This window comes from Macadamia integrifolia, chromosome 5 (genome assembly GCF_013358625.1).
Source record: "Macadamia integrifolia cultivar HAES 741 chromosome 5, SCU_Mint_v3, whole genome shotgun sequence".
Lineage (NCBI taxonomy): Eukaryota > Viridiplantae > Streptophyta > Magnoliopsida > Proteales > Proteaceae > Macadamia > Macadamia integrifolia.
The window spans coordinates 21,962,818-21,984,575 of NC_056561.1; the positions used below are offsets into that span (position 1 = coordinate 21,962,818).

At 35.0% G+C, this 21,758-nt stretch overlaps 1 non-coding gene across 1 annotated transcript; it reads left to right on the forward strand.

Annotated features, from left to right (window-relative positions):
* Nucleotides 1-21,663: 21,663 nt before the first annotated feature.
* TRNAH-GUG lies at nt 21,664-21,735 on the forward strand. Its single transcript has one exon. It is a non-coding gene; the product is annotated as a tRNA-His (tRNA).
* Nucleotides 21,736-21,758: the final 23 nt, after the last annotated feature.

The following is a 21,758-nucleotide window of genomic DNA, read 5'->3' on the forward strand; positions in this document are numbered from 1 at the left end:
TTTTACTTTCTCAATGCTAAATGATGATGAGCTTATGTGGTGAATGATGGGATCATTGTGCATGATGCATTATTAGACTAGATACCATAGTCAGCTTGGAAATGAGTGCATTGGTGGCCTGTGGAATGGGACGCGGTGGCACTATGCAATCTTACTATGTCATATAGGAACATGCGGCTTAGGATTATCATCTTCCCGTGCTACGACCCTTCCCAACAGGGGTTGAGGTGTTGGGTTACCATTTGGGGGGAAGCAGTGGTCGCGGTTGTAGGGTCACTGTGGCGGTTAGACATACACCCAGCTGGTCATTAGGACAGCCGGCAACCTCGGTGGTATATTCAAGAGGGCCAATCGTACTACTTTTAAATTGCTGGAGTCAGCACCTTTAATTTCTGTCATTTACTTTTATGTTGAGAGTCGGTAGTCAGCATGCTTTACTTTTCTGAGTACTCACGGTGGGCCTTCTCCGACAATCCTATGGGCGTATCACGGGATGGAGTTCGCGGCTCGTATCCGGAGTATATGCGCACTGTGATTGTAATAGCACTAAGCCAAAGACTTAATAATGTTGTTTAGGTGGATGTGATTAAAAATGAATTGCATAGCATATAGTGCATATGGTTGTGATTGTTGTGTAGACTATTGTGTACTCCTTCTTTTCACTTATCGAGCTAGTGAGCTCATCCCACGTGTACACCTCTTTTAGATGATTTTGCAAGTCACCAGCCGGAAGATCAAGGGTCGGGCCCCACAGTTGAATTTCCCGAAGAGGATTGGTGGATTCCCGAGGAATATGAGTATGGCATGGATTACACGTGCGAGGGCTGTGCTATGGGACCGCAGTATTGATGCCGTGCAGGGTTATACTTTTTTATTCTTTTAATGACCCATTTTTCTGTACTTGATACGTGAATTGTTATTATTTTTGTGTAAATATCATGCCTGTGGGCCCACATGTATTTATCTATATACTACAATTTGGGTATCAAGTATATTGGGGTATTTACAGGTAAATTAAGTCTTCTGCTGAACTTTTTGAACATTGATCTTAGATGTGTGTATGTTGTGGTTGGGTACTGTATTAGATGATCCTGGCAGGTTTTGGTTAACCGGAATTAACCTGGTCACCGGTCCGTTTCTGTGTGAACGGGGTGTGACACCCCCTCTCTCTCTCTCTCAATTTTTCCCTCTTCATTTATTTTATTTTTAATATCCAAAAATTATTTGAAGTGTAGTTACATATGCACACTCCCTTCCTCTATTTTCTCTCTCCCTCTCAGTTTTCCTCTGTTTCTCTCTCCATTATCTTTGCTCCCTACTTTTAAATCTCTCCCATTAAATATAAATCCTAAATAAAAAATGGGGAAGAAGAACTACCTCTTGAAGAGCACAAATCCTCTCTTCTAGCTTGGGCCCTTCACTCCTCCTTGCTCCTAGCTTCAAGCCTTCCTGGACTCCGTTTGGTATCGTTTCTATTCCAGAAACTCTGTTTGTGTCAAAAATGGAAATTTCAGTTTATGTGTCAAAACTCCATTTTTAAACGATTTAAGGCTATTTGGTGAATCTGTTTTTGGAACAGTTTCAAAACAAAAAACTGACAGTTCTACCTTTTGGTACTGCTTGTTTTAGAAACATTTTTTTTTAAGTCAATAATTACATAAATAACCTTAAAATAGGTTTAGAAATTACTAATCCTTTGGGATAATAAAGTATTACATACCAAAAGAAAAAAAAAATGGTTTCAAAAGGATGAATAAAGTACAAAATTAACAATGCCTTGTCCAAGTTCATTATTTACATAATTCTCCAAATTTTCACTTTTTGTCCAAGTCTAAAGACTTGAATGCATGGAGGATGTCTTTCATCTTATTTGTTTGGTCCTCTAATCCTTTAAGTGTCCCTTATAGAGATCCTTTCATGTATTCATTTGAAGTGGACGGTAGTGTGGATGATGTTGATGTTGAGCTTTCTGAACATAATGTATGTTATATGGTAGAGATATGTGTTTCATCTTTCAATCATACAAATATACCACATCCACAGTTATCAGGCTATATCAAATAATAGATGTGATTAGGGTCGTTGAAATCTAACATCGAATTAAAAAAAAATCTAAAATTATCTATAGATATAGATCAATCGTAGAAATAAATTACCCCAGTTGAATTTGGGCAACATAGAAAATATTGTCCCTTCTTTAGGCCTTTCATCGCAGTTCATACTTTGCATTGACCTTTACCACATCTACATAGATGTAGTTGGTCCACTCACATGAAAAAATTACATGAATCTTGACACTAGAAAAATTCTCTTCCAATATTTTTACCTTACTTAGTTGTATACTTAACACAACTCTTCCTGCAAATTTGACAATTTGCTATTATGAGTGGGGGTAAAGAAGAAGTCAGCTGTAAGAGTAATTTAAATATCAAAGAAGTTAATATAGCATCCAAATATATGACATTCATAATAATATATTAACTTGTACCACATACATAAATGTAACATAAAACAAGTATTACATCACTTGAAACATCAATTTAGGTTTTCAGTTTTGTCAAAATAGTTATTGATTTTAGTTTTCAACTAGTTCTGGCATCCTTTACTGTCTAACCATTGCATTTGTAATTCTTAGCCTAGTGGCATTCATCTCTTTTGCCCTATTTCATTGAATTGATTGTGTTGTAGAATGATCAACGAAGTCTTCATATAGCAGATTCAAGTCATCTTTCGTAACTTTTAAATCATCACTCATTCCCACGAATTCAGCATCAGTAATATGCTCTTCTCGAATATAGTTGTGTAGCCCACAACATGCTAGTACGATTGATGCCTGAACTTTCACTAGGAACTGATTCATTAGCCTTAAAATTTAAAATTTGTGATTTAATACCCCAAACGTACTTTCAATGACATTCCGAAGTGATGAATGCCTATAATTGAACAACACTTTTGCTATTCTTGGGGATCTTCTATGCTCTTTGTAGTCCGGTAGATGGTATCTCTCACCCCTAAATGGTGTCAAAAATCCAAATTGGCTAGCATACCCAGAGTCGACAACATAATACTTTCCTACAGACGAAAAATAATATATATTATTACGTATACACTCAAATTTTAATCTAATATACTAGAATAAAGTTAATATTTGGAGGTGGATGTGGAAAACTCAATCGAGGATCACTCTTTGCCTGTTCAATTACTCGACAATCATTTACACTATCTTCCCATCTCGCATACACATATATGAATCGTATGTTAAATGAACATGCACACATCACATTTTGAGTTGTGATCCCCTTTTGATTCCTATATCGAGTTTGATCTTCTCTTGGAACTACTGCATGGATGTAAGTACTATCTATGACGCCAACACAGTGCTATGACATATAGTGACAATTAAATGGTCACTACATATAAGAACATAAATATTCATATATTTAATTACAAACATGTATCATATTAACATATTAACATATTTACCTTGAAAAATGATAGTATTTTGGGTTCTATGCAATCTCTGTCAGTATCATACTGACATTTGGTGTTCTGATTTTCTCCTTAGCCAGGCATTACATTGTAATCAAGATAACATTGAATGTTCGACTAACTGTTTCTCCTTAGTGGTTGAAATGATTTTGGGTGTCCCTATTACTTGAACCCTTTCCAACAATCCATAGGAACATTCCAAGTTGTTCATCCACTCGGATGTTGGTCGTGTCCTTCAACCACCCCATATGTCTAACATAATCACATAGGTTGAGGAAGACATGGTGTCTCATCCTAAACTCTTCATAGCATCTGTTGGCACGCCCATTCAATACCTCATGCATCATAACAGCACCTAGAAATACACTATCCCTACATGGTTCCTGAATATATACAGTCTCACTCAGTAATTCCATTCCCATGTGAAGGATCATATCTTCTTCATCACTAGAATTTTCACATAATGCATTTGACATAACTGTAATAAATTTACAACTACTTATTAATTTCAAACAAATAACTGTAAAACATAACAATCTGACACATCATCTCAACCCAAAACACATGTTCAACATTACACACATCAATAAAAAAAAAAAAACAAAAGAAATAAAACACAAGTAGCCATTATCGAAAATATTGTCCTGAATCCAAAATGATCAAAAATAGCATTCAAATACAACCATCATAATTAGTCTCAATGGTAGAATCAGACAAAGGGCCCATTGCCAACTACTCCAAGGCATCTAAAAGCCAAGTCCTCTTAACAGGCTCTGCACAGATAAACAACTCCCTCCAACTAGGATCAGCACACATACGACTGGTGGCCTTTAAGTATGTCTCCTTTTATATATCCGGTATGGAGGATAATACCGCCTCACATGCACTCACACTGAAATCTCGAGGATGAGATGCACCTTCCCCATTATAAACAAGAGATATAACCAAAGTACTGAATGCTTTCTCAATTTTAATGGATAAATACTTCCCATATAAGTCCTTAACATGGCTATCTCCTTATTGGCGCTATTTTTTCTTTGTTCCATGGGTGTCCTATCAAGATTTCGCTTTGCGGTGGTCGGAGTTGGAGTAGGAGTATTTTCATAGAAGGGATCAGTCATGCCTAAATGCATTGGGTAACTAGGAGATTCAAAGACTTGCTCAATATCAACATTATTATCAACTTCGATGTAATCCAAATCTTGAGCGCTGTCAACCCCTAAGTTTCCTCTAGCATAGGCATCCCTAAATATCATGCTTAAATCTAGCCAGTTGTTTAGTCCATACTTCTTGTATTTCAACCAACCTGGATTTGCCTGCATAAGCAGTCATTGTATCACTGAGATTACTATTCATTGCAATCTAATTTTGAAATAATTCAACTAGCTAGTGAGATCTATTGTACCTGTAGTGCCCTATCCCATACGGACTTATCATCAGCTGTGACTGATTTTGTCATTGACTTCCACCCAAATCCAGTTGTGTCGAATAGTCTCTTGAATTGTTGGCACTCGTGTTTCAACTTGTTCGTCTTGTTGCATAATTGTTCTCTCCTTACTGTACGATTTAAAGCCTTCTGAAATTGCTTTGTAATGTCCTCTCATACAGTTTTGTTAAATAAATTACCGGATTTGTGTCCATTTTTTACAGCTTCTTTCATTGCCTCAATGAAAATAGTGGTCTCAAGTTCTGACCATTTAACGGCAGGGATACTACATAATAGCTAGACATTATAAGTTAGCGTAAAAAGTTAGCATACTGGGTTAAAAAGACTGAACACTAAAAAAAGAAATAACAAAGCTCATCTTCTGAATATGATACAAACGTTTGTAAATAAAACTTATTACATGCATATAGAATAACAATTTCTTGTACTAATTCCAGGATGCCTCTGTTTGTAACCAAGACTTTATAATCGGACTTTTATACCCTCTATATATAAGTGCAGAGAACCTACATTCAGTTACCCATTAACTAACAACCATGTAATGAATATTAAATCAATAAATACCATTAACAGATACCATGAGACCGTGAGAAGTAAGTAGAATGAACCATGAATTCCAAACAACCACAAACACAAAAAAACCACAATTCTAATAGTAATATAAAATTGTGATGTTATCCTATTCAACAATCTATTCCTAGGATGCTTTCCATTAACACCCCTAACTAACTTCATTATTATTTAGTCTTGGAGTTCTCCAAGGCCCTGTTTATTTAAGTATGACACTCCCTCCAAGTAAAATTTTGCTGACTCCATGTAAATTTGTCCTTATTTTTGAAGCTCATCCTTCCCAATTTACGCCAAAACAAAACCTTGTTTTACTTTACGCCTCTTTTATGTGGAAGCAAATAGAGCATGAATGTTATAATGTAGAAGTTAATGGCATAAACTATAAATTTTGTTTCCTCGCTAGGTGCTCTTCATAAATTACCTTCAACTTCGAACGATCCAGAAAATATATTGTAGCCATCTCCTAGAAAATATATTTACATTGTACTAAAAATTAATTTTTGTTAGAAAAAAAAGGGAAAAAATAAAATCAAATCTAGAAGTTTGATCTGTTGAACAATCTACGGCTTAAACATGTTCAACGGATATGACATATCAGTTTAGAAGATCTAATCATGTAAGGGTTAATTTGGCCTTTCTTAAATGTATTTTTTGTACTATGTATCTTATACCCTACAATATAAAGGTATTTGGTACTTATCTACTATATAGATTAGCTATAAATAATATCTATTGAGAGTTATCATAAGTACTTCAGACATATCTACCAATAAGTTAAAGGCACTACTTAGAGCACTTTACACTAAGTGCATTGTTTGGCAATTGTATCTGTTGAGACTCTTTAGTTTTAAAACTCAAATTTGATTAGGCACCATTTTGAGTGGTTCATCCTTTAGATCATCAAATTAGTATAATGATTCATTTTGAGATGGCCTTGGAGAAAGAATTTTAGGACCAATGGTTTACATGTTAAAGTTAAAAGTGAACAGAAAAAATTTAAACATTATCCTTGGGAAGTACACTTAGAAAACCTATACTCACCCAGTACAACCAATCACTAATGATCCATTTGCTCTTGAACTCTTGACCTCAATCTACATTTTCTAGTTTGACCCCTTCTCAATCAATTAGCTACCTATTATTTGTTGCTTCCTAGCTTCAATAGCTCCTGTTTCTAATTCCACTATGAGTTCCTTGTTTATACATTAGCATTTCATTTGGATTTTTTTGAGATCAGTGACTTCTACATTAAATCCCTCAAAAACTCTGTAAGAAGCACCTTCAAGTCTGATGATAGTTCAGAAGACCATCAAAATAAATTTTCATTTAAAATTGCAGAGATTGCATTCAAATCCCACCCTATTTGTTCCCATACACTGAACTATATGAGAGAGATGTTCTACAGAAACCAATATCATAACTGATGGCAAGGGACAAATTATCTCTCCATTAGGTCCAAGCAATCAAGCCATATCTCCTTCCAAGGAGGTTCTGCAATCTTCCCTTGATTAGTAGAGTTTCTGACCCCTGAAACTAATTCTCAGGAATAGAGAACAATGGAGAACCTCTGTTAAATTTATGTTGCAAGGCTTGGATCCTATCTCGTTTTATAAAACAGAATTCCTAACTCAATTAAAGGAACAAAGGCACCAGATCCGAGTAAGAGAGAGAGAGAGAACTTCATGACAGAAATAAGCATGCCTATTTGAGCAAAAACGAGCAGAGATGAGTCTTCACAGATGAGATATGAGACTTCCAAACGTGATCGACGAGCCGAGACAAGCAGAGATGAGCAACGGAGTTCTCCTTTGAGAAGAACGATGAGAAAATCTGGTTTGTAAAAAATCCAAAATTTTTTTAGGGTTCGTGCGAAAGAGAGAAGAGCAAAGAAGAAGAAGAAGAATGAAGATGAAGAACAAAGAAGAAGAAGAAGGAAAGGGAAGATGTACCTACTGTGCCGAGGATTCAAGCTTTGATCGTGTGTTTAATCCAGCGATCATTTTCTTCTTCTCCTGCTCTGTGTGCACAAAGGTGAAATGGTGAGAGAGAAGCGAACAGAGGAGAAGAAGAGAGAAGGAGAGAGGAGAAGAAAAGAGTACACGAACAGAGGAGAAGAAGAGACAAGAAGAGAGAAGAAGAAGAGTGAAAAGTTACCTGCAGATACTCCTCCCGCTCCAACTATTGGGAATGATAGTTCCAAATTATGGATTTTGAAACGAAATGTCATAATCGGAACTCGCGTTTGGAGTTTCGACTTTTGACTCATTTTCCCTTTTTTAAAAAATTTTTATTTTATAAAAACTGAAAACAACCCCAGCATACCAAACAGTTTTTTGCTTTTTTCTGTTCCAATAAAATGAAAAAATGATAGAAACGTTTTTTAAGAACGATACCAAACAGCCCCTTGATCTTCAATTTCAGTCCTAAAATCCCTTCACAAACCCCTGAAATCACCCTTATTATCTATTTTTCTCTCAACTCTCTCAAGTTCTTCAAGTCTTCTCCAAGACAAGAAAGGGAGAAGACTGTAGCTTCCCTCTTTAAACCTTCCAGCCATGCTCCTTTCATTCGTATTAAACTCCACCTAAAATGTAACGCACTTTACTTCTATCCACCTCTCTTATCTAAGGATTTAGTGATCGGTATCAGTATCGGTATCGGTATCGGTCACAACCAAAATCAATATGATATAGATTGATATCGGTAAGGATCGGTCAAGGATTGGAAATCGTCTAGTTTTCCGCATCGGTCAAAATAAAAATAAAAAATAAAAAATAAAAAACTAAAAAAATTCAGAAAAATGAGAAATCCAAAAGGAATGAAGGAATATATATATATATATATATATAACCTAAAAAAGAACCAACAGAAAAAGCAGGGGAGAGGGAGTAATGCAATCGGCTTCATATATTTGAGAAAGAGGAGATTTGTTAATTTGTTCCCACCAGTCCCCAATTCATAAATTTCTTGCCCACCTGAATAAGATAATTGAAGATTCAATTGCTTGTTTCCAAACATGCAACATATGTGCTCAGTTTAGGCCTTTCTCATTTTTTTTATAGGAATAGCGACAATTCTCCTCACATTGAGCATTCTACATGTTACATGATACAAAACCATATTTCTTTAAGCACATCCAAGAAAAAAGAGATAAATCCAGAAAATTTCTTATCCTCCCAAGCATAACAAATTCCAACATTACCACAACCAAAAGTCAATTAGAAAAATCCTTAATGGGCTGAAGAATGTAAATAAACCTGTGTTGTAGTATTGGGTATCCAGTGGCAGTAATAGTGAGTGAAAACAAGGTATTCATTCTAGTCCTGGAAGGAATCAGAAGCATAATGAAATGCTTGTAAACTTTATTCTTGCGATAACCTCACATAACCAAGTGTGAGAGTGACTTCTTTTTTTTTTTTTTTAACTTAAGATCATAAATGAGATATCATTAGAATGAATGAGAGAAATACAATCCCTCTTTTTTCGGAGAACAAAATATGCAAGAAGATTTCCATTGAAGAGCTGAAACATAGATGTATAGGCAAAAGCTGGAGCTTCTCACATGGACCTTCAAGGAGACACATTAAAAAAAAAAAAAAAAAAAAAAAAAAAGAAAAGAAAGAAAGAAAGAAAGAAAGAGGTCACATTTAACACCGAATAAGCCAAATAGAACAAATAAGGATGGTTTTGCAGTGTGCTATAGCCGCACAGACAAACCATTGACATGGAGAATCAAGAGAAATAGAGAACCATCAAATAGAAGATTGATAATAAAAAATTAGCCACCTTCAATAATAACAATTCAATGAGAAGAACCAGCAAAAAAATCAAAAGCATTTCTAAGAGCTTTCATCTGATCAGCTACTTCAGGAGAAGCTTGAATCATTTCTTTGTTTGGTCTAGCTGCAAAGAACATTATTAATCAGATATGGCAGTAGGAAGCACTAGTCGAGTACCTTCAATGAGCATATGAATTGAACAGACTGCTCAAATAGATAGGAATGAAAATAAGAAAATTCAAAAGCGGGTTTCAATAAGTAAATTGTTTTTCTTGTTGTACATACACCACAAAAAATATTATGTTAAAACAATAGAAAATGGATAAAGTATTGAAATAAGAAAGAAATTACCTCAAATTATTACACTACCAATTGTGGACTGAATGTCGTGGTTCATCATATCGTTGATTGTTGTTGCCATCATCCCATCCACTTTGGTACTGTTGAATCCCATCCATCGGTTGCGGTGTAGGCTCGATAAATCCACATTGTTGGGTAGACATCCATGGGTTCGGTTCCTGAGTCTCAGAATATGGAATATGCCCCCCTCTGCTGCTCAACAAACCAATTATGAATATCACCTAAGACACGCTGGGTGTTAGCACCATATATATGTCCCGCAGACCATGCAAGCTATATATGTCCTTCTAAAATGTTGTCATTAGTCCCATCATCTAAATCTTCATTCACATCACCACCAGCTTGATCTAAAGAAGCAATCACTATCTCATCATAATCAATCTCTTCCTCCTCCAATGGTATCTCTTGATCCTCATCTATCGTTCCCTTACCATGGCAATGGCATGTCTGTGATCTCATAGTTCAACGCTCTGGTGTCTTAGTCGACCGTCGATGCCTGCGTTGTTTACTTCCATGACCACTATCATGCTTGCTATGTGTATGACCACTAGGCACCACGATTCCTTCACTACTACCCAAATGAACTGTACGCTAACCACTCTCTGTACGGCCTCTTACTCCACTACTATGACCTTGCAAATCTTGATGTCCACTACGTCTACGCAACTGAAGATTTGTCTGTTCTTCAACCTCTTCTCTATTTGGGACCTTTGGGTCCAATTGAGTAGGAGCCTCATCACTACGTTCGTAGTAGTTATTGTGGATTTGCTTATAAATCTCATCAAGGTCTTGCATTGTGGGCTCATATTGGGTAGACTCACCTAAAAGCTCCCTATCCAACCAAGATGTGTCACCATCAAGTAGAGGCTCAGTAGCTTTAATATCCATATGCACATGTTGATGCATCCATGAATCTATTGGATCATCATAATCATAGATGTGTGTAAGATCTAATGAAGTATGTTGAATATTTTGCAAGTGCAAATTACAAAGATGAAGTTGCTCGTTGTAGTGGATGAAGACAAGCTCATGTAGAGCCTTTAGCTTCAACCGATTTCGTGGCTTAGTATGAATAAGGCTGAATATACTCCAGTTTCTCTCACATCTTGATGAGCTACAAGTTTGCAACAATACTTTCATTGCCACATTTCTTAAATGTGGGGTTGATACACCATACATCTCCCACCAATAATGTACATATAGAAGTTAACAGTCGTAAAGGGATATGTTACTTAATTAACATGTAAATAAAATCTTCTATTATATCATGAAAAAAATGTGATACCTGGTGTCGTGTTATGGATGGCCCGTTGAGATAGCGAAGAACCAAAATCACCTATCTTTCTCTCATAAATTTATATCTAGAAGTATAAATAAAAAAGAGCAATGTAAAAGTATAACCTAGATTACATTTAATTTTTTCACCTCATTGATACATATGCTCTACTCATCAAGGTTCTTGACCAGTCTTCTTATGACTGTCATCGTATCCATTTCACATATGCTTGGTTTCGTATGTTGCCACCATACATGTAAGTGGGTTTTAGAAACTAACTTGAAAGCATAGGTAATTGTCAATAATACATTAAAATTTTTGGAAATGTAATATCAAACATCAATAAAGCATAGTAACTATTTATACCTATAACATGCATCAGATGTGCCATATTTTCATCCCACCGTTTTTGTATCTTTTGCCAGTATTTCTCACCCTCCTGAATATTGTTCAACATCCATTCTTTAGCCCGAAGCAAGGCATCATAGATAAGAGGTAGAGTAGCTCGTTGCTTAGTATTGACAACCTTTTGTACAACCATGATGGGCTTCCTGATTGCTAAAACTCTAGCCCCCCATCCCAGAACCAACTACCAGTGATGGTATGTTGCATCCACATAACTCTATCTTTTCTTTTATTATCATTTTGACCAAGGGCTATCAAAAAAGTTTCATCAATAAAGGCATTTACTATCGCTACCCTGTTATCCCATAAACTCTACAATAATATATACTCAGTGGCAAACATTGTAGTCCTAGGTCTACATAAATCCTTGCCACCAGTAAATATCCTCAACCGGTTAGTAGTAATAGGAGAATTATATATCTGTCTACTAACAGCACGCCCAATCAATTGAATCTCCCTGATCTCATTGAAGGTGCTAAGCTCATGTAAAACAAGATCTAAGCAATGGACGGCACATGGTGCCCAAAAAAGGTGGTGATGATCATTCTCCAACAACCTCCCTACTGTTTTGTATGAAGCCTCATTGTCTGTGACCAACTGGATAATATGCTCTTCTCCAATGTCCTGGATGACTAACTTCAATTGTGCAAATATAAATGCACTTGTCTTCCGATCATTTGATGCATCAATGGATTTATGGAAAATAGTGTTCCCATTGTAGTATATCATGAAGTTAATAAGTGATTTCCTTATATTCGAAGTCCACCCAACACACATTATGGTCACACCCCTCTTCACCCAATCAGGCTGAAGGGAATTGATATACTCCTTCAAATCCTAAACCTCCATTGGAAGATATTTATGTTGAATCTCCCATGGGGTAGGGACCTTTACTTCCCCCTCCTCTGCCACTACATCCAATAAATTTTGAAGGTGTTTACTCTTAATAGAATTAAAAGGCAAACCATTGAAAGTTAACCACCTTGTTACCGCACTACAAACTTTAGTTGTTTTATCCAACAACTTCCCCTTGACATGATCTGATATCTAGGTCTATCTTGCAGATGCTGCTCTGTAGTCAGCAAGTCTACCTCTTGGTGGAATAGTCTTCCCTTTAGCCAAGTTTGCTAGGTCCTCAGCCATCTCATAAGTTGTTATCTCTCTAACAGTTGCAGACCGTTGAAAGGTTCCTGTACTAGACAGCTCAATATCAGTGAACATGAACCTTTGCCTCATCTCATCATATGATCCCCCAATATCTCCTCCTCCAGCTTGGCGAGATGACCCACCACTGATGGCAATGGATCTATTTCTCACTGCATTAGACTCTAAAGAGGTCATGCTAGCCCGTATAGCATAGTCCATATGAACATCTCCCTCATTTGTGTCTACATAAGCATGGCTACCTCCAACTGCCAAATTCTTGTATGCAATGTCCCCTGATCGATCGATGAATCCAGATGGATTACTTCCTTTCCTAATAGCCTTTGTTTGGCAATTTTGGCAATTTTTGTCTCACGTAGATATTCCTGAAATTGTTTCATCAATGTAACTGAGACAGAAGTGCAAGGAGCCACTTGCCCTTTTTTGTGAGCAAGGTGTTGCTTTAATCTAGAAATCCCCCCTGACATTTCTTTCCCACACAAAGTGTATTGCACCGTCCTATCACCTTACCAAGGAGTCTAATTGTGTAGGCCCAACCTCAATCCTTTTGGTCACCCATCTGTTTCGTAGAAAGACATAAAAACAAAAACCACAAGCATTAGTGAAAAATGCTACATTATACTAGTTACCTCTTCTCAGATAAAAATTATACTACATTGTAACCCAAATTGATGAATATTTGTACATAAAAGATTAAATATTCAGTTGAAGTAGTGAAGAAAACATTTGTTTTTATTGGTTATGGATAAATCCCCAAAAATGAGTTATGAAACATTCTTTTGGGAGGTGGGTTATAATTTTAGTTGTCATTATTAAGAGAAATACTAGGAAACACTTGGATCATTCTATAATACAACATTCACAATTTCTAACGTTCTTAGGCCACAAGAGGAGATTATGGTTGCTGGGAATCCTATCACTTACATTTGTGTGAATACGGCTGCCTTGGCTCATGTAAAGCTTCCAACATTTTTGCTTTTTTTTTACATTCCTTATGTTTACAAATTTATAAAAACACCCCGCCCCCCCCCCCAACACACACACACAGAGTGTGTTACAATGCACATGGTGAGTTACGCAGGGAATATAAGCTTACTATCTTATCAATGGTGCAAGCAATTACAAGGCACATGGTGGGTGAGTTATGCAAGGAAGGTGACCTTACTATCTTATCAATGATGCAGGCAATTACAATGCACATGATGAGTTATGCAGGAAGGGTGGAGATGCAAACCCTTGTGGCAAAAGAAATCATTCCCGACCCAAAGGTTATGGCCAAATGTTTTGAAGTTGCATTGCTTGAAATGAAGGATGTTGGTACCACCTGCACTAAAGTCCAAGAGGGAAAGGACTCTTGAATTACCATATATTGAGGAAGAGAATATATATATATATATATATATCTTCAATTATCAATTCAAATTGTAATAGAAAAGTTCTAAATGATGTGATTATTGATTTCAAAACAACATTTTGGATGTTACTAACCTTTAAAAAAAAGATTGATTGCACAACCCCCTTTGGAATCAATGATCTCTCTCTCTCTCTCTCTCTGGTCATTAAGTCTGAATCAGACCAAATAATAAGGTTGCCTAATATTCCCAAGGTGGGTCATTTGCCAAATTCAGAGGCCATGGGCCATTGGTATTTAAGCAAAATGCTTTCAATATCTAATAGTAGATAGAGCAGAACCTATTAAAGATCCATACTGTTTGCCACCAAGTTTACAAATCTCTCTCTCTCTCTCTCTCTCTCTCTCTCTCTCTCTCTCTCTCTCTCTCTCTCTCTCTCTCTCTCACGCACGCATATAAGTAAAACAATGGTTACAGAAGTTTGGAGATACCTGTACCGAGTTTGAGAGAAAATGACGAAGAAAAAGAGCTTACTTTTGCAATTTGATGAAGAAGAGGTGTTTATTTTTGCAGTTTGATGAAGATGAAGAAGACGAGAGAATGATGAAGAACATAGTTCATTTCTCCTTTTTCCCCATTTTCCCCTTTTCCCTTTCTCCGTTTCGCCGTGATTAAACTTTCATGTCTTTTCTTTGCAGGTCTGCACCTCTAGTCATACTTTGTGAGTTTAATTTTTAAAAATATATATCTATTTTTTAATGGACAGGGTCGGATCGGCCGATCCAGATCGGTATCTGATACCTAGGACGATGTCGATACCCATTTTAGGATTGGTCAGGTATTGGGATCGATCTCATCCGATACCAATCCGATACGGCTGATCCGATATCGATACTTGATTCCATGCTCTTATCTCCTCTTCTTTCTCAACCACTCTCCTGTTTTCTCTCACCCTTGTCTCTTCCTTATTAAGTACTCTCAACTTGAGATGTGAGAACCTGTTAGACTATTGGGCAATAGTCTATACCATGAGTTGGAGGGTTTTTTTTTTTTTAACGAAATGAAAGTCAAGAAATGGGGCTTTCACATAAAGGCATTGAAAACTTACCTCCCCACATGTGAGACTGAATTTTGTTTTTAGAAATGAAATTCAAGAAAAGTTATGACTCACCTTCTCATCTCTTTGGTTTGTTGTAAATATTAATGGTGAAGAAACCGAAGAAAATATTTACCTAAGTAATTAATGGCTAGAAACTTACCTTCTCACCTCTTTGATTTGTCTTAAATATTAATGGAGAAGCAGCCAAAGGAAATATTTACCTAATTAATGGCTATTTAATACAACTGATGATGAAGAGGATAAACGAAAGAAATGAGAAGAGATGGTACATGCCATGGTCAGCAATAACCCTTTCCTGTTCAACACCTTTAGCACACACCATACACAAGCATACATCATATTTACTCTCTCTCTCTCTCTCTCTCTCTCTCTCTCTCTCTTTCTCTCTCTCTCTCTATATATATATATATAACACAACATATACTATGATGTACCTACCCCACCCTGCTATACTAATTGTCTACACTTTAGCATTGTCATTAGGGCCTACAAATTTTTGGGTATTACATTTATACTGTTAGAAAGTCCTAAAAAGTTTCATATTTCCCAGATTATCTAAGATTCCTCCATATTCTCCCGAGTTCTCGTAACTTTGCCAAAATTCCAAAAAATACCTAAAAAGTTCTGAAAAATTCTCCAAAGTTTTTAAAAGTCATAATAAGGTCAAAATCTCCAAAGAATGAATGCAAACAATCAAATTCACCTTTGTATGAGTTGGGGACACTCACCAAAGTTCGTGTCCGCACCAATAGGGACCCACCTCTCTTGACCCGAAATAGGGGTCGAGCAAAGATATAGCCTTTAAACTCAGTAGGTAAAATATAGACTTTTAATTCATATGTGGTAGTGTACATAGTAGTGTAGAAAATGACACAGCCATGTATATAATATATGATTAATTAGGAGAGAATGTTTGTTCTTAAGCATCAAGTAAGAAGACCAATTCAACAGGGTGGAGTAAATGCCTAATACCTCTTCAATCCATAACCTGATACTTACCTTCATCTCTAAACCAAACCATTTTTTGGGCTCCAAATCTTATATTTCTCAATCTCAGATAATGAACCATTATTGATATTCCTTTTAGAAAATACCCTAAGGAAAAGAGAGTAGCCGCAAAATAGGGCCCCATGTATCTTTGAGTAGGGATACAGGGATACAGGTCCTGTGGATGCCCGAAAGAGGGTTGAACTCCTGTCGTTACCCTTACAGTAGTATATTATCATTTGCAATTCATACAACAAAGAAGGTTTTATTGAATTATGTGTCATTTTGTTTGAAGGAATTTCATTTAATATATATATATATATATTTAGTTCCACTTTTAATGCGATGTTAAGATTTCTAATTTTGGAATTCTAAACTTTTTTCTATTTCGAATGTTTTCATACTGATATCTTATTAGATGTTGTACTCTTTTGATTGACTTTATAATATTTGATAGAAGAGTGTGCTAGCTCCCTTTGGGTTCATTCATTGTCATGGTTGGGTGTCATGAAATGAAATCTTCACATTGAATTCTGATGATATCTGTTAGTTATGAATTGTGATGGTTGTTCTTATTTAATTAAAATTCTTCTCATTTGCTTTCTTGTATGTGAGTCTTTAGATCAAACAGGTAGAGCGCTTAAAGATTCTCTAATATATAGTGATTCCGAATCCATCAAGACTCATTGATTTTTTTTTTTTTTTTTTTTTTTTTTTTTTTTTTTTAATTCTAGTTGCATGAACTAGCTTAAATGACAATATTCATGCATATAACACCAAAAGGGGTATATGTACGCTGTCTTACCCTTTACTTCGTAATATAGACCATTTCCAAGTGTCAAACCTATGACCAACATATTGCAATAGTGTAACTTAACCGTTACACCACGACTCACTCACTCCTCCTAATTTAATCAAAACCACTATTTGACCTAATTTTCATAAGTCTAAGAACATGTCTTAACTTTTACTTAAATATGTCTAAATTTTATTCAATTTCATCAAATTAGATTGATATATTGCAAAATTGACAAAAAAAAAAAAAAAAAAAACACAAGCTAGACCATGATTATCAAATATTATGGATTTGATAAAATTATCCCTATTCAAAAAAAAAAAAAAAAAACCAGTAGGCACTAAATGACCATAAGTCCTCTTTGGTATCATTTTTCTTTTTTATTTTTGCTCACAAAAATGGCTTTGACTGCATTTGGTATCATTTTATGGATCTTGTTTCTATTTAAAAAAAAAAATTGATAAAGTACAAAAACCAAAAAGAGATCAAGAGTCATTTATGTGTTTTGGCAAAAAATGATTTTCAATTATTTTTGCGTTGAACTTTAATGAACAAGTGCATAAAGTCCCAATATGGAGGGGTAAAGTAGAATTTGCTTTGTAATTAGAAATCTAAGCCCCTTGCCTCCTCTTTTTCAATCCAAAGTGGAGAAAAAGAGTTATAAAAAAAGATGGATTAAGGGAATCTCTTCATCAATTTCTTCAAAAAACTATTTTGGCAATAAATATACCGAACTACTTTTCACAAAAAAAGGTAAAAATTAAAAATAAAAATCATGCCAAAAAGAGCTATAGTGTCTCATGTTTGAACAAGGCACGCCAAGTTTGACAAACCTAACGAAATATTTATAATTTCATAAAGATTTTTATCATTTGAGCTAATTTTCACAAGTTTGACCAAGATGCCCAACTTTACCTAAATATGTATAATTTTTCTCTAGTTTGACTAAGATTGACTAACATATCATAAAGTTGACAAAAAAAAAATAAAATCATAAGTTTGACCAAAATTACTAAATATTTTGAATTTGATCAAATTATTTATATTCACAATAGAAATATTACTAGTTTACATTAAATAACCATAATATCCCATGCTTGAACATAGTATGCCATTACACAAAATAATAATAATAATAATAATAATATGCCCAAGTTTAATAAATTTTAAAAACTTACTATCACTTGACATAAATTCACAGGTTTGACTAAGATGTCCAAACTTTATCTAAATAACCCTAAATATTCCTCATTCTGACCAAATTGACTATAAAATTCATTTCTCACATGGTTTCCGTTCTGTTTTGATTCTTATTCTGTTCCTATACGATTTGATTCTGGTTCCTATACTCAATTTCTACTATATATCTAACAATAATATTATACTATAAATTAATAGTATTGTAACATATAAAAAATAATACTAGTAATGTGCATTATTAAAAATTAGTATTATAGTGTATTAATATTAGTATTATATTATTATTATAATATATTATACAATATCGGTAAGCAAATTTGCTTTGATTTCAAATCTAACCGTCAATTCTTATGTTGGAACAAAATGTAACCAAGTCTTCCCTTAGTTCAATTCCCTAATTCCGAATTGTAACCAAATTCTATTTGGTTTGGTTTGATTTATGTGGTTCAATTTCGATTTGGTTCCGATTTCAAATTGACCCCTTAGAAAGAGGTAATGGGGAAATCACAAAAAGGACTTTGCATAAAATAAAAGTGAGAAAGAAAAAAAAATAAAGGACAACAAATGAACAAAAATATGGCCTTGCTACAAAAAATGAAGAAAAATATAGCCTTGCTACAAAAAAAAAAAAAAAAACTTAAACCCTCATTTCCTCATATTCGATCCCTAATTCCCTATTCCCATTTCTAATTTCCCTCATCTTCGGCAGCTATTACAAGACTCACAACGCTAACCCTAGTAAGCCTATGATTCTGCTCCCTCTCTCCTTAAGGTATTTGAATGTTCAGTATATGTTTGCAACCGAGTTGACCATACATCCTCACCTTCATGATAAAACAAATCTCAAATCACTTAAGGTGCATTCCAATTAGTGACGCCAACATGTATGTCCAAAAATAGTACTCAGAAATTCAAAGAAAACAATGGACAAAAGTATAAAGCAAATGGCCAAAACACTTGTAGAGAATAGAGAACTTGAAACTCCCAAGAGTATGTATGTATTTCGTACACTAACTAATATACGATAGGATTTTGTAACTTTTAAATAGAGCTTGAGTTCACTATTTATAGACAATGGGCCTTTGTATATGAATGGGTGCACCTGTACAGTTACCTAGGTAGATATAGATATGACTCTATGCATGGGTATAGGGTGTCAAGCGGTCGGGCCTAGTTGGGCTAGGATAATTTCAAGGGTTGCACCGTGAATGCCCGTTTAGCTAAATGGGCTTAGCTAGCTCGGACATGGTATGGTTAATAATTAGGCCGGTCATTCTTGGGCTTTAATCAGGCTATCATAAACGGGCCTTAACCGGGCTATAGACCTATTTAACTTTAAACGGGCTTTAAAAATGTCATCTTTAAAATTAGTCTCTTAAATATGCTTGAAGAGAAATACCAATAAAACAAGGCAAATATGGGCATAACAAAGAAAAATATCTCAAAGTTAAAATGAACTAAGCAAAAGATGCGCAAAGTAACTAAATTACAAAAGTACTCGATCTTTAACCCACGAAACTCAAATCAATTAAACTAACCTACATAACCCAAGTTTAGTAAGTTTAAATCAATTAAACTATGCATAAAAAAGATGAATGTTCATATAACAATTTTTTTTTAGGTAAAGAATATTCATATAACAATTTCCACCATCTCAATTGTACATATCACATACTCTTAGGACTAAATACAAATAGTATTAAAAGGGTCGGGCTTAAAAGAGTCAGTTCAAATCGGGCTTGTAAATGTGTCTGGCCGGTTGGACACTTGTGGGGCTAGGTGGTTGTACCGTGTACTACCTATTTATAAATGTGTCAGGCTTAACACGTTTATTAATCAGGCCAATCTAGGACGAGCCATAAATCTGTCCGGTTCGATTGGGCCTACCGATGCTGGCTTGGAATTGACACCCCTACATGGGTATGTGTAATTACAATGGATACATATATGTGTTCTTGTACGTAGGCAATTGGGCTCATACAAGGACACATACCTCCCTTAATTTATAGGACAAAATGTGTAAGGGTGTGCCTTACAACTTTGAATTTGAAATTTTGGATTTAGAGCTCATATAGGATTCTTTTTTGATTGCACCTGCACTCAGCCTGGGTTGGCTCGCTGATACATGCGATTCAAAAGCACTCTAGGAGACCCCCACATATGAGAAGAGGAAGCGACCCTCTCCAAAGGGGTTGTACGCTTAGGAAACAATTCTATATGTATGTCAAATGTTTTTCTCCTTCCCAAATCAATGTGGGACTAAACTTTGTGAGAAGTCTTAGTCCATTACAACTCCATAAGTGTTAATGATAAAATAGAAAAGACACTCTTTAGGGGAAAAGCCAAATTCAAACAGACCATTTGAAAAGACCATTTTGACACTAGTTTGAAACTTAAATTCCAACATTGAGAATGGAACCGAAGAAGATGAAGGGGGTAGGGGGCTTAATAAGCTTTCTTGAAGACTCGCCGACTAGCTGCCTCTAAACTAGATCGAGAACAATGGCAGAGATGCAAAAGGGGGCAGGGTCTAAGGTTCCAAGTCTTCTTTTCTTATGTCCTTCCTTGGGAAGGGCGAGCTATTTGGGGATTTTAGTTTATCATTTTAGTTTTTAGTTTTTTTGTTTTTTAATATATATATATATATACATATGTATGATACATTTACTTTGTGCATTCTACATGTTAAATACGTGTCCTATTAAAAAGCACATATTTATCCATATCAATGTCAACCAAAAAAAAAAAAAAATCCATATCAATGCAATTATATATGTAAATTTTCATTCATACATACATATATGTGTATTTACTAGCTATGGTCACTAAAAAAAAAAAAAGAATTTATCAATTTGACCTTTACCTTATTAAAATCAATCATGCATCAAGGTAAGACATGTAATATTGAAAGTTAGCACAATATGAATATACTCAACGTAGCACACTAATGAAATTTATGGTTAGATGTATCTTCTCCCTTTCTTGCTGATCAGTTATTTACATTACTATTTACTGTACTAAATTTTTACGTATTTCAAGTATTTCACCTGAATATTTTATCTTGTATCTAAATGTGGTATTTTCTTTTTCTTCTGTCTTTTTACTTATTTGTAGAACACTGTTAGTTAAAACGCGGTTGCATTTTTTTGCTGTTTAAAACGTGTTTTCCCGTATGCTATTATATAATACGGAAAAAAATGGAAATAGCAAAAGAATCCATTTTAAACGTGTATCCGTTTTTTAAGAGTAAAATAGGAAATTTATTAAAAAAAATTAATTAAAAAAAAAAAAAACCTATTAGTAAAAGTGAATAATGAAGACAATATGGTACTTGGTTTTTGTAACTTCCATATTATTTATAGGAAAAAAATCTCATCTTCATATAGCCCATTGAATAAGGAGAAGCTAAAGCTAGCAACATCTCATCTTCTTGTAACTCATTGGGCTATTTTATCTTAAGACTCTCAGAGCTTTTGGAATATTAGATGCATGTATACATATAATAATCTCTCAAATTGCATGAGTATACTACTATTTTTTTGAAAACTACACGTTTAATACTTGTACCGTTTATTTTCGCTCGCTTGCCATTTCCTTTTTTTGACTGTACTGTTCATTATTTTTATCTGTTTAAGTATCATACGTTTCTTTTTTAATGTTGGAAAAATTCCCTGTTGGAACTGGTCACATTATAAATATAAGTTGTTATAGCCAAGTAGTGGCTGTAGTTTAGTGGTAAGAATTCTACGTTGTGGCCGTAGAGACCTGGGCTCGAATCCCAGCAGCCACAATTTTCCCTTTTTCCCATCTCTA